The sequence below is a fragment of the Phoca vitulina genome, unplaced genomic scaffold, assembly GCF_004348235.1.
Source record: "Phoca vitulina isolate PV1807 unplaced genomic scaffold, GSC_HSeal_1.0 scaffold3, whole genome shotgun sequence".
NCBI classification, from domain to species: Eukaryota; Metazoa; Chordata; class Mammalia; order Carnivora; family Phocidae; genus Phoca; species Phoca vitulina.
The window spans coordinates 71759268-71771799 of NW_022589706.1; the positions used below are offsets into that span (position 1 = coordinate 71759268).

At 37.4% G+C, this 12532-nt stretch overlaps 1 long non-coding RNA gene across 1 annotated transcript in view; it reads right to left on the reverse strand.

The window, feature by feature from the left end:
* LOC116630160 overlaps positions 1-12532 on the reverse strand; it is a 58539-nt gene that overhangs the window by 24323 nt on the left and 21684 nt on the right. The window contains exon 2 of the long non-coding RNA XR_004298887.1: positions 2254-2319. This is a non-coding gene — a long non-coding RNA (uncharacterized LOC116630160). The remainder of the gene's footprint in view (positions 1-2253; positions 2320-12532) is intronic.

Below are 12532 nucleotides of genomic sequence, written 5' to 3' on the forward strand. Positions count from 1 at the left end.
GCCTCCTGCCCTGTTACTCAGGCAACCCTGTTTGGGCAGAGTTGCCCTGCCCTCTGTGGCGGGGGATGGGCTCAGTGAAAACCGGTTTTGGGGGGCTTTTATTCTCCGGCAGCTTTCCCTGGAGGCTTTCCGTGCATCTCTTCTGAGAGTCAGAGCAGAAGAGATTGTTTCCAACCCTCTGCCTCAGAGCAGAGATTGCAGTCTGTTCTTCAGTGAGCTCTCCAGGCTACACTATCTCTGTTTCTGTCTGTGTTGCTATAAACTGCAGCGTCCTGGGTTGTGTGCCCCTCAGCAGCGCTCCCAGTCTTCGCCTCCAGGTCGGGGCATGTCTCTGCCCTTTGTGCTTCTCAAACCACCAGCTGCCCCCAGTTCGCACGTGCCGTCCCGCCACTCTGGGTTTCTGTCTGGGGGGCTGCCCTAAAGTCCTTTCCCCTCGCTACCTTCTGCAACTCTGTGCCCCATCCCCAGCACAGGAGGCTATCGCTTATGGGCGGTGTAGGATCCCGACGGCTGGCTCCCTCCCCCTTCCATTTATCCTCCTATATCTGCCTGCGGAATCACAGCTCCCTGTTTGTACCTTGAAACCAACCACCTCTGATATTCTGTTTGTGGAGATCCAGATATATCTTCTTACATCTCAGGCTGATTTCATGGGTGTTCAGTGTGGTCTGGTAGATATTCAGCTCAGTTCCAGGGACCGGTTGGAATAGGGTCCCCTACTCCTCTGCCATCTTTTCCCTCTCTCTTTTTAGTATTGATTCTAACATAGTATGAAGTAATCCTTCCTAGTACACTAACTCAAATGTACTTTGCAGTCAGTCTTGGGAGTATCTTATGTTGATATTAAGAGGAGAGAGCTAGTGTACTATAGAAATTTCAAATGAAGCCAAACTCTGCACATGTAAAACTTACAAAATATTTTGCCTACACTGTATTTTATCACATTAGGCTTCCCATCTTCTTACATATGTTTTAAGATTATCTATGTGTCTAGAGAGTTACCCTTACACATTTTTAACATGGTGGTGATCTGACAACAAATTAAACTGATGTTGAGTTAGACTTATGATAGATTACTAACCTACCGGGGCTCCTGGGTGGCTCAGTTGGTTGAGCGTCTGCCTTGGGCTCAGGTCATGATCTAGCTGTCCTGGGATTGAGCCCTGCGTCAGGCTCCCTGCTCGGTGGGGAGTCTGCTTCTCCCTTTCCCTCTACCCTTCTCCCCCCCACCCCCTCTTTTGCTTGTTCTCTCTCTCTCTCAAATAAATAAAATCTTTAAAAAAAATTTTTTTTTTAATTACTAACCTACTTTGCTTTATAAAGACTTAAGTTTAGTTTCTCTTAGGACATAAATTTAAATGTTTACTACTTCTAATCACCAGTGGAAGATGGCATATGACTATGTAGGTATGTACACACAGCACCCATCCCACCCTTCATGAATTTCAGTCTCTGCTCAGAAAAGTCACAATCCTAAAATTAAGTGAAACTTTAAACCTGTACAGAGTGTTGTTGTACATTACCTGGAGCAATGTCTGAGATCACATAAATTTCAGAGTTGTTTCATTTCTTCTTGCTCAATTTTTTAAACTCAGCATTTTGTACAGTACCTGTGGGGCACGTTTGGCCCATGTCTCTTTTCTAGTTCTACTTCTTACCAGCTATAACATGGGCTGAGTTATTACCATTTAATCTTTCTAAGAGTCAATTTCTTCATTTATAATATGTAAAAATAACATCTTCAAGATTATAATCAAGATTAAATGAAATGACATATGTCTTTTATAAACATAATATGTTCTTTTATTTTTATCCTGGATTCTCATCTCAGAGCATGGACGAATCAATAACTTTGTTTTTTGTAACTAGTCATAGCACAAGCTTTTTTATTGGTAGAATGAAAAGTGAACATGGGGAAATTTCAGAGATGTTGTATTTAATTCAACATATATTTATTAAGCACTTGTTATACACATAGGTAGTAGGCAACTGGGACACAATACAATTCCTTCTTTCCTGAAGTTTATTATAATATGACTAAGTCTTTCTTTTGGGGGGGATAATTAAACATTTTAATGTAGAATATTACAGATGAGGCATTTCAAGCCATTTATGAGGGGATGAATTTTTCCAGTGGTTTTCAAAGTACACCTTGTGGGGTGGTGGGAATGGGGCTATGCACTGCTGGCAAGTTGCAATAACTCATTTGTTTCCATTTCAACCATATTTGTCTGTTTTACATATTGAACTTACTGGTAAGTTGATCTGAAGGGTTCTGGACCTATCTTGTATGAAGATAACATCATTTTTTGCATGGACCTGGAAGAATTGGGTGAGAAAATAGCATTTGAAGAATTTCTCTTTCAAACATATTTCTTTTGAAGAAAACTTCTTCACTGAGAGCCTTTCACTCCCCTCCCCTTCTAGGAGTTGTGAACTTTAGACCCTCTGCTTCCGACACCCATTCCCTTTATTTCTCTGATATGACTAAGTCTTATACCTGTTTTACAATGAGGAACTAAGGCTCAGAGAAAAAATATACCAAATAATTATTTCATTGGACTGTGTAAGGATTATATGTGTAATGTATCTGTGAGTTCCTAACATAGCTCGGCTTTACAATTAATGGTCAACTACACTGAAATGTCATCTAGGGAAAAATGGGTGGCTGTTCATGCAGGTCTCACCATGTTCTGGTATTATGAGAACTTTGTAGGTCCAGAAATCCTGATTGGTGATTGTCATTACCCAACACTGACTTAACCATCTCCTTCATACTAGTTCCCCCACCCCCCACCCCCCGACACACACACACTTCCTCCTCCTTTTCTATCTTAAAGGAACCAACATTTTTATCATTGTCCATTCCAGAGTTCTCCCCTCTCCTGGCCAACACCCTCACCACATGTCAAGCTATCAATAAATCCTGTCAATTGTACTTCATACTTTTGTTTCAAAATCCATTGTTCTTTCTCCATCTCCACTATCAACACCCTGGTCTAAATCACTGTCACTTCATGTTTGGAATATTACAACATTCTACCTGAAGTTCAGTAGGCCTTCAGACTTTTTATCCTCTCTCTCCCCAAATTCTTACTTTAAATGTATAAAAAATAATGTACTTAAGTCCTACATATATCTCACTTAGATTCATCAGTTAACATTTTGCTACAATTGCTCTGTGTCACTTTCTTCCTCTCTCTCTACATCTGTAAATTTTTCTCTCTGAACTCTGAAAGTAATTTGCAGACATCATTAACCCTAAATGTTTCTGCATGAATTTCCTGATAAATATTATACTATGGGATGCCTGGGTGGCTCAGTTGGTTAAAAGTCTGCCTTCAGCTCAGGTCATGATCTCAGGGTTCTGGGATCAAGTCCTAATCAGGCTCCTTGGCTCAGCAGGGAGCCTGCGTCTCCCTCCACCTGCCACTCCCCCTGCTTGTGCTTGCTCTCTCTCTGACAAATAAATAAATAAAATCTTTAAAATTAAAAAAAATAAAAAAAATAAAAAAATAAAAATAAAAAAAGGAATATTATGGTACATAAACACAGTATCATTGTTACACAAAAAATTAATAATTCCATAATATTATGTAATATAATATGTAACAATCCATATTCAAATTCTCTTAATTGTTCCAAAAAGTGTGTTTACAATATGAAAATATCTTCTTTCTCCCATTTAGGATCCAATCAGTATTTACATATCAGATTTAGTTATTAGGTTTCTTTAATTTTTTTCATTTAGAATACCCCCCTCAACATTTTTTTTGTTTTGTTTTATAAGCTTGACTTGAACAGTCCAGGTCAGTTGTCATAAAATGTCCCACTTCTGATTTGTCTGATTGTTTCCTTATAGTGTTGTTTAACTTGATCCAATGGCTCCTGTACTCCCTGTAGATCGAAAGTAAGGTGGAGACCTAACTAGAATATTTTAAACATTTTTTGGCAAGAATATTTACAAAAGTTTGTAGTTAGTTCTGTATTAGTTTTCTAGGATTGTCATAACAAAGTACACAGGCTAGGTGGCTTATTTATTTATTTTTTTAATTCCGGTTTAGTTAACATATAGTGTTATATATTAGTCCCACGTGTACAATATAGTGATTCAACAATTCTATATATTACTCCGTGCTCATCAAGATAAATGTTCTCTTAATCCCCTTCACCTATTTCACTCATCTCCCCACCCCCCCAACTCCCCTCTGGCAACCATCTGTTTGTTCTCTATAGTTAAGAGTTTGTTTATTTATCTCTTTTTTCCCTTGTTTTGTTTCTTAAATTCTACATACGAGTGAAATCATATGGTATTTGTCTTTCTCTGACTGACTTATTTTGTTTAGCATTATCTCCCTAGATCCATCCATGCTGTTACAAAGGGCAAGATTTCAATCTTTTTTATGGCTGAATAATATTCTATTGTGTACACACACACACACACACACACCACATCCCCTTTATCCATTTATCTATTGATGGACACTTGGACTGCTTCCATAATTTGACTATTATAAACAATGCTGCAGTAAACATAGGGGTGCATATATCCTTTCAAATTAGTGCTTTCATAATCTTTGGGTAAATACAAACTAGTGAGATTAGTAGATCATATGGTAATTCTATTTTTATTTTTTTGAGGAACTCCATACTGTTTTACATAGTGGCTGCACCAGTTTGCATTCCCACCAACAGTGCATAAGCATTCGTTTTTCTCCACATACTTGCCAACACTTGTTGTTCCTTGTATTTTTGATTTCAGCCATTCTGACAACTGTGAGGTGGTTTTGATTATGGTTTTGATTTGCATTTCCCTGATGGTTAGTGATGTTAAGCATCTTTTCATGTGTATGTTGGACATCTGTATGTCTTCTTTGGAGAAATGTCTGTTCATGTCTTTTGCCCATTTGTTTTTGTTTTTGTTTTTGTTTTTGTGTGTGTGTGTGTGTGTTTTGTTGATTGCTTCCTTTGCTGTGTAGACGCTTTTTATTTTGACATAGTCCCAATAGTTTATTTTTGCTTTTGTTTTCCTTATCTCAGGAGACATATCTAAAAAAATGTTGCTATGACTAATGCAAGAGAAATTACTGTCTGTGCTCTCTTGTAGGATTTTTATGGTTTCAGGTCTCACATTTAGGTCCTTAATCCACTTTGAGTTTATTTTTGTGTATGGTGTAAGGAAGTGGTCCAGTTTCATTTTTTTTTGCATGTAGCTGTCCAGTTTTCCCAACACCATTTATTAAAAAGACTTTTTCCCACTACATATTCTTGCCACCTTTCATGAGGATTAATCAAACATATAATCATGGGTTCATTTCTGGGTTTTCTTTTTTTTTTTTTTAAGCGTTTTGTTTTTTTTTTTAAAGATTTTATTTATTTATTTGAGAGAGAGAATGAGAGAGAGCATGAGAGGGAGGAGGGTCAGAGGGAGAAGCAGGCTCCCTGCTGAGCAGGGAGCCCGATGTGGGACTCGATCCCAGGACTCCAGGATCATGACCTGAGCCGAAGGCAGTCGCTCAACCAACTGAGCCACCCAGGCGCCCCATTTCTGGGTTTTCTATTCTGTTCCATTTACCCATGTGTTTCAGTACTGTACTGTTTTTATTACTACAGATTTGTAGTATAACTTGAAATTTGGAATGGTGATATCTCCCTTTTTTTTTTTTTTAAGATTTTATTTATTTATTCGACAGAGAGAGTGAGAGAGTACAAGCAGAGAGGAGTAGTAGAGGGAGAGAGAGAAGCAGGCCTCCTGCTGAGTAGGGAGCCCGACGCGGGGCTCGATCCCAAGACCCTGAGATCATGACCTGAGCCGAAGGCAGACACTTAGCCATCTGAGCCACCCAGGCACCCCTCCAGCTTTGTTTTTCTTTTTCAATATTGTTTTGGCTATTCTGGGTCTTCTGTGGTTCCGTATAAATTTTACATTTGTTTGTTCTAATTCTGTGAAAAAATGCTGTTGGTATTTTGATAGGAATTGCATTAAATCTGAGGTTGCTTTTGGTATCATGGACATATTAATGATATTTGTTCTTCCAATCCATGAGTATGGAATATCTGTCCACTTGTTTGTGTCATCTTCGATTTCTTTCATCAGTGCTTTATAGTTTCCAGAGCACAGGTCTTTCACTAACTTGGTTAAGTTTATTCCTAGGCATTTTATTCCTTTTGGTGCAATTGTAAATAGGATTATGTTCTTAATTTCTCTTTCTGCTGCTTCATTATTAGGGTATAGAAATGCAATGGATTTCTTTCCATTTGTTTTGTATCCTGCAGCCTTACTGAATTCATTTATCAGTTCTAGTAGTTTCTTGGTGAAGTCTTTAGGGTTTTCTATATATAGTATGTCATCTGAAATAGCAAAAGTTTTACTTCTTCCTTACCAATTTGGATGCCTTTTATTCTGTTTACTTATCTTATTGCTGTTGCTATGACTCTGAGTACTATTTTGAATAAAAGTAGTGAGAGTGGGGACGCCTGGGTGGCTCAGTCATCTAAGTGTCTGCCTTCAGCTCAGGTCGTGGTCCCAGGGGCCACATCAGGCTCCTTGCTCAGTGGGGAGCCTGCTTCTCCTTCTGCCTGCTCCCCCTGCTTGTGCTCTCTCTCTCTGACAAGTGAATGAATAAAATCTTAAAAAAAAAAAAAAAGTAGTGAGAGTGGACACCTTTGTCTTGTTCCTGACCTTAGGCAAAACACCCTCACCTTTTCACCACTGAGTATGATGTTAGCTGTAGGTTTTTCATATATGGCCTTTATTATGCTGAGGTATGTTCCCTCTAACCCTACTTAATTGAGGGTTTTTATCATGAATGGATGTTGTTGTCAAATGCTTTTTCTGCATCTATTGAAATGATCATGTGATTTTTATCCTTTCTCTTATTGATGTGATGTATCACATTGATTTATTTGTGAATATTGAACCACCCTTGTATTCCAGGAATAAATCCCACTTGACAGTGGTGAATGCTTTTCTTTAATGTGTTGTTGGATTTGGTTTGCTAATATTTTATTGAGGATTTTGCATCTATTTTCATCAGAGATATTGGCCTGTAGTTCTCTTTTTTTGTAGTGTCTTTATCTCATTCTGATATCAGGGTAATGCTGGCCTCAGAGAATGAATCTGGAGGTTTTCCTTCCTCTTCCATTTTTTGGGAATAGTTTGAGAAGAATAGATATTAAGTCTTCTTTAAATGTCTGATAGAATTCACCTATGAAGTCATCCGGTCTTGGACTTTTGTTTGTTGGGAGTCTTTTAATTCCTGATTCAATTTCATTGCTAGTAGCTGGTCTGTTCACATTTCTTCCTGATTCAGTTTTGGGAAGTTCTAGATTTCTAGGAATTTATCCTTTTCTTCTAGGTTGTCAAATTTTTTGGCATTAAATTTTTCATAATATTATCTGAGAATCTTTTGTATTTCTGTGCTATTGGTTATTTATCTTCTTTCATTTCTGGTTTTGTTTATTTGAGTCCTTTCTCTCTTTTTCTTGGTGAGTCTAGCTAAAGATTTATCAATTTTGTTGATTTTTTCAAAGAACCAGCTCCTGGTTTCACTGATCTATTGTGTTTTTAAATTTCTATTTCATTTATTTCTGCTATAATCTTTATTATTTCCTTCCTTCTACTGGTTTAGGGTTTTGTTTATTCTTTTCTAGTTCCTTTAGCTATAAGGTTAGGTTGTTTGAGATTTTTCTTGCTTCTTGAGGTACACCTGTATTGCTATAAACTTCTCTCTTAGAACCACTTTTGCTGCATCCCAAAGATTTTGGACTGTTGTATTTTCATTTTCATTTGTCTCCATGTATTTTTTTATTTACTATTTGATTTCTTGGCTGCTTAGTAGCATTCATTGCTTAGCAGCATGTTGTTTAACCTCCATGTATTTGTGCTCTTTGCAGATTTTTGCTTGTGGTTGATTTCTAGTTTCATAGTATTGTGGTCAGAAAAGATGCATGGTAAGACTTAGATCTTTTTGAATTTGTTGAGATTTGTTTTGTGGCCTAATATGTGATCTATTCTGGAGAATGTTCCATGTGCACTTGAAAAGAATGTGCATTCTGCTGTTTTAGGATAGAATGTTCTGAATATATCTGTTAAATCCTTCTGGTCCATTCAAAGCCACTGTTTCCTAATTAATTTTCTGTTTGGATGATCTGTCCATTGATGTGAGTGGGGTGCTAAAGTCCTCTACTATTGTATTACTATCAATTAGTTCCTTTATGTTTGTTATTAACTGTTTTATATATTTGGGGACTCCCATGCTAGGTGCATAAATATTTATAATTATTATAACTTCTTGTTGGATTATCCCCTTTATGATTATATAGTGTCCTTTGCCTCTTGTGACAGTCTTTATTTTGAAGTCTTTTTTCTCTGTGGTGCCTGGGTGGCTGAGTCGGTTAAGTGTCCAACTCGGTTTGGGGTCAGGTCATGATCTCAGGGTTGTGAGACTGAGCCCTGCATCGGGCTCTGTGCTGAGCATGGAGCCTACTTAAGGCTCTCCCTCTCCCTTTCTTCACCCCTCAAAAAGATTTTTTTAATTTAAAAATATATACATAAAGTCTATTTTGTCCAATATAAATACTGCTGCCCTGCCTTTCTTTTCATATCCATTTTCATGATAAATGCTTCTTCATGCCTTCACTTTCAAGCTGCCTGAGTTTTAGGTCTGAAATGAGTCTCTTGTAGGTAGCATATAGATGGATCTTGTTTTTTTAAATCTATTCTGTCACCCTATGTTTTTTGATTGTTTAGTCCATTTACATCGAAAGTATTGATAGGTATGTACTCATTGCCATTTTGTTACTTGTTTTATGGTTGTTTTTATAGTTCTTCTCTGTACCTTTCTTCCCTTGCTCTTTTCTCTCAAAATTAGTTAGCTTTCTTTAGTGATATACTTGGATTCCTTTCTCTGTATTTTTTGTGTATCTGTAACTGTTTTTTTATTTATGTTACCATTCGGTTTGTATGTAACATCTTCTGCATATAGCAGTATATATTAAGTTGATGGTCATGTAAGTTTCAACCCATTCTTTACTCTTCTCCCCCACAAAGTTCTGGGTATAAAATGTCACACTTTACATCTTTTTATTTTATAACTCCCTTGACTGAGTTTTACAGACATACTGATTTTTACAGCTTTTGAGCTTCTTACTTTTCTTACTCTTACTTATGGTCTCTCCTTTCCACTCAAAGAGTCCCCTTTAATATTTCTTATAGGGCTTAGTGGTCATGAACTCCTTTAACTTCTATTTGTCTGGGAAACTCTTTATCTCTCCCTCTATTTTGAATGATAATCTTGCTGGGTAGAGTATTCTTGCAATTTTTTTTTTCTTTCAGCACTTTGAATATATTGTGCCACTCTCTTCTGACCTGCAAAGTTTCTGTTGAAAAATCAGCTGACATTAAGGGGGGTTCTATAAAAGGAGAAAGACCCCAAGAGTGATACACAACAGAAATTTACAGGGACAATCTATAAAAACAATGTCTTCAGAGGCAACATGATGACAATTAATTAATCCTTCAATAATCACTCTCACGTGAATGGCCTAAATGCGCCCATAAAACGGCACAGGGTTGCAGATTGGATAAAAAGACAGGACTCATCCATATGCTGTCTATGAGAGACTCATTTTGAACCTAAAGATACATCCAGACTGAAAGTGAAGGGATGGAGATCCATCTTCCATGCCAGCAGACCTCAAAAGAAAGCTGGGGTAGCAATTCTTATATCAGACAAATTAGATTTTAAATTAAAGTCTGTAATAAGAGACACAGAAGGACACTATATCATTCTTAAAGGGTCTGTCCAACAAGAAGATCTAACAATTGTAAATAGCTATGCCCCCAACATGGGAGCAGCCATCTACATAAGCCAACTGTTAACCAAAATAAAGAGTCATATTGATAACAATACGTTAACTGTAGGAGACCTCAGTACTCCACTCTCAGCAATGGACAGATCATCTAAGCAGAAAATCAACAAGGAAACAAGAGCTTTGAATGATACATTGGACCAGATGGACCTCATAGATATATACAGAACATTCCACCCTAAAACAACAGAATACTCATTCTTCTTGAGCGCACATGGAACTTTCTCCAGTATAGACCAGATACTGGGTCACAAATCAGGTCTCAATTGATACCAAAAGACTGAGATTATTCCCTGCATATTCTCAGACCACAATGCTCTAAAACTGGAACTCAATCACAAGAAAAAATTTGGCAGAAATTCAAACACTTGGAAGCTAAAGACCACTCTGCTTAAGAATGTTTGGGTCAACCAGGAAATCAAAGAAGAACTTAAACATTTCATGGAAATCAATGAGAACAAAAACACATAGGTCCAAAACCTATGGGACACTGCAAAGGCGGTCCTAAGGGGGAAATACATAGCCATCCAAGCCTCACTCAAAAAAATAGAAAAATCCTGAATTCACCAACTAACTTTACACCTTAAAGAACTAGAGAAAAAGCAACAAACGATGCCTAAGCCATGCATTAGAAGAGAAATAATTAAAATTAGAGCAGAAATCAATGAATTAGAAACCAGAAACACAGTAGATCAGATCAACAAAACTAGAAGTTGGTTCTTTGAAAGAATTAATAAGGTCGATAACCACTGGCCAGACTTATCCAAAAGAAAAGAGAAAGGACCCACATTAATAAAATTATGAATGAAAGGGGAGAGATCACGACTAACACCAAGGAAATAGAAACAATTATTAGAAATTATTATCAACAACTATATGCCAATAAACTGAGCAATCTGGACGAAATGGAGGCCTTCCTGGAAACCTATAAGCTGCCAAGACTGATACAGGAAGAAATTGACAACCTGAATAGTCCAATAACCAGTAACGAGATTGAAGCAGTGATCAAAAACCTCCCAAAAAACAAGGGTCCAGGGCCTGATGGATTCCCTGGGGAATTCTACCAAACATTCAAAGAAGAAATAATACCTATTCTACTGAAGCTGTTTCAAAAAATAGAAACAGAAGGAAAACTTCCAAACTCATTCTCTGAGGCCAGCATTACCTTAATCCCCAAACCAGGCAAAGACACCACCAAAAAGGAGAATTTCAGACCAATATCCCTGATGAATATGGTTTCCAAAATTCTCAACAAAATCCTAGCTAATGGGGTCCAACAATACATTAAAATGATCATCCACCACGACCAAGTGGGATTTATCCCTGGGATGCAAGCGTGGTTCAACATTTGCAAATCAATCAATGTGATAGAACACATTAGTAAGAGGAGGGAGAAGAACCATATGATCCTCTCAATTGATGCAGAAAAAGCATTTGATAAAATACAACATCCTTTCCTGATTAAAACTCTTCAGAGTATAGGGATAGAGGGAACAGTCCTCAAGTTCATAAAATCCATTTATGAAAAACCCATATCATCCTCAATGGGGAAAAGCTGAGAGCCTTTCCCTTAAGATCAGGAACATCACAAGGATGCCCACTCTTGCCACTGTTGTTCAACATAGTACTAGATGTCCTAGCAACAGCAATCAGACAACAAAAAGAAATAAAAGGTATTCAAATTGACAAAGAAGAAGTCAAACTCTCTTTTCGCAGACGACATGATACTTTATGTGGAAAATCCGAAAGAGTCCACCCCCAAATTACTAGAACTCATACAGCAATTCAGTAATGTGGCAGGATACAAAATCAATGCACAGAAATCAGTTGCTTTCTTATACACTAACAATGCAACTGTAGAAAGAGAAATTAGAGAAACGATTCCATTTACAATAGCACCAAAAACCATAAGATACCTCGGAATAAACCAAACCAAAGAGGTAAAGGATCTATACTCTAAGAACTACAGAACACTCATGAAAGAAATTGAAGAAGACACAGAAAGATGGAAAAATATTCCATGTTTATGGATCGGAAGAATAAACATTGTTAAAATGTCTATGCTACCCAGAGCAATCTATACCTTCAAAGCCATTCTGATCAAAATTCCAATGACATTTTTCAAAGTGCTGGAACAAACAATCCTAAAATTTGTATGGAATCAGAAAAGACCCCGAATCACCAAGGAAATGTTGAAAAAGAAAAACAAAGCTGGGGGCATCACGTTGCCCAATTTCAAACTATATTACAAAGCTGTGATCACCAAGACAGCATGGTACTGGCACAAAAACAGACATATAGACCAATGGAACAGAATAGAGAACCCAGATATGGACCCTCAACTCTATCGTCAAATAATCTTTGACAAAGCAGGAAAAAACATGCAATGGAAAAAAGACAGTCTCTTCAATAAATGGTGCTGGGAAAATTGGATAGCCACATGCAGAAGAATGAAACTCGACCATTCTCTAACACCATTCACAAAGATAAACTCAAAGTGGATGAAAGACCTCAATGTGAGACAGGAATCCAACCAAATCCTAGAGGAGAACATAGGCAGTAACCTCTTTGACACTGGCCACAGCAACTGCTTTCAAGATACATCTCCAAAAGCTAGTGAAACAAAAGCAAAAATGAACTTTTGGGACTTCATCAAGAT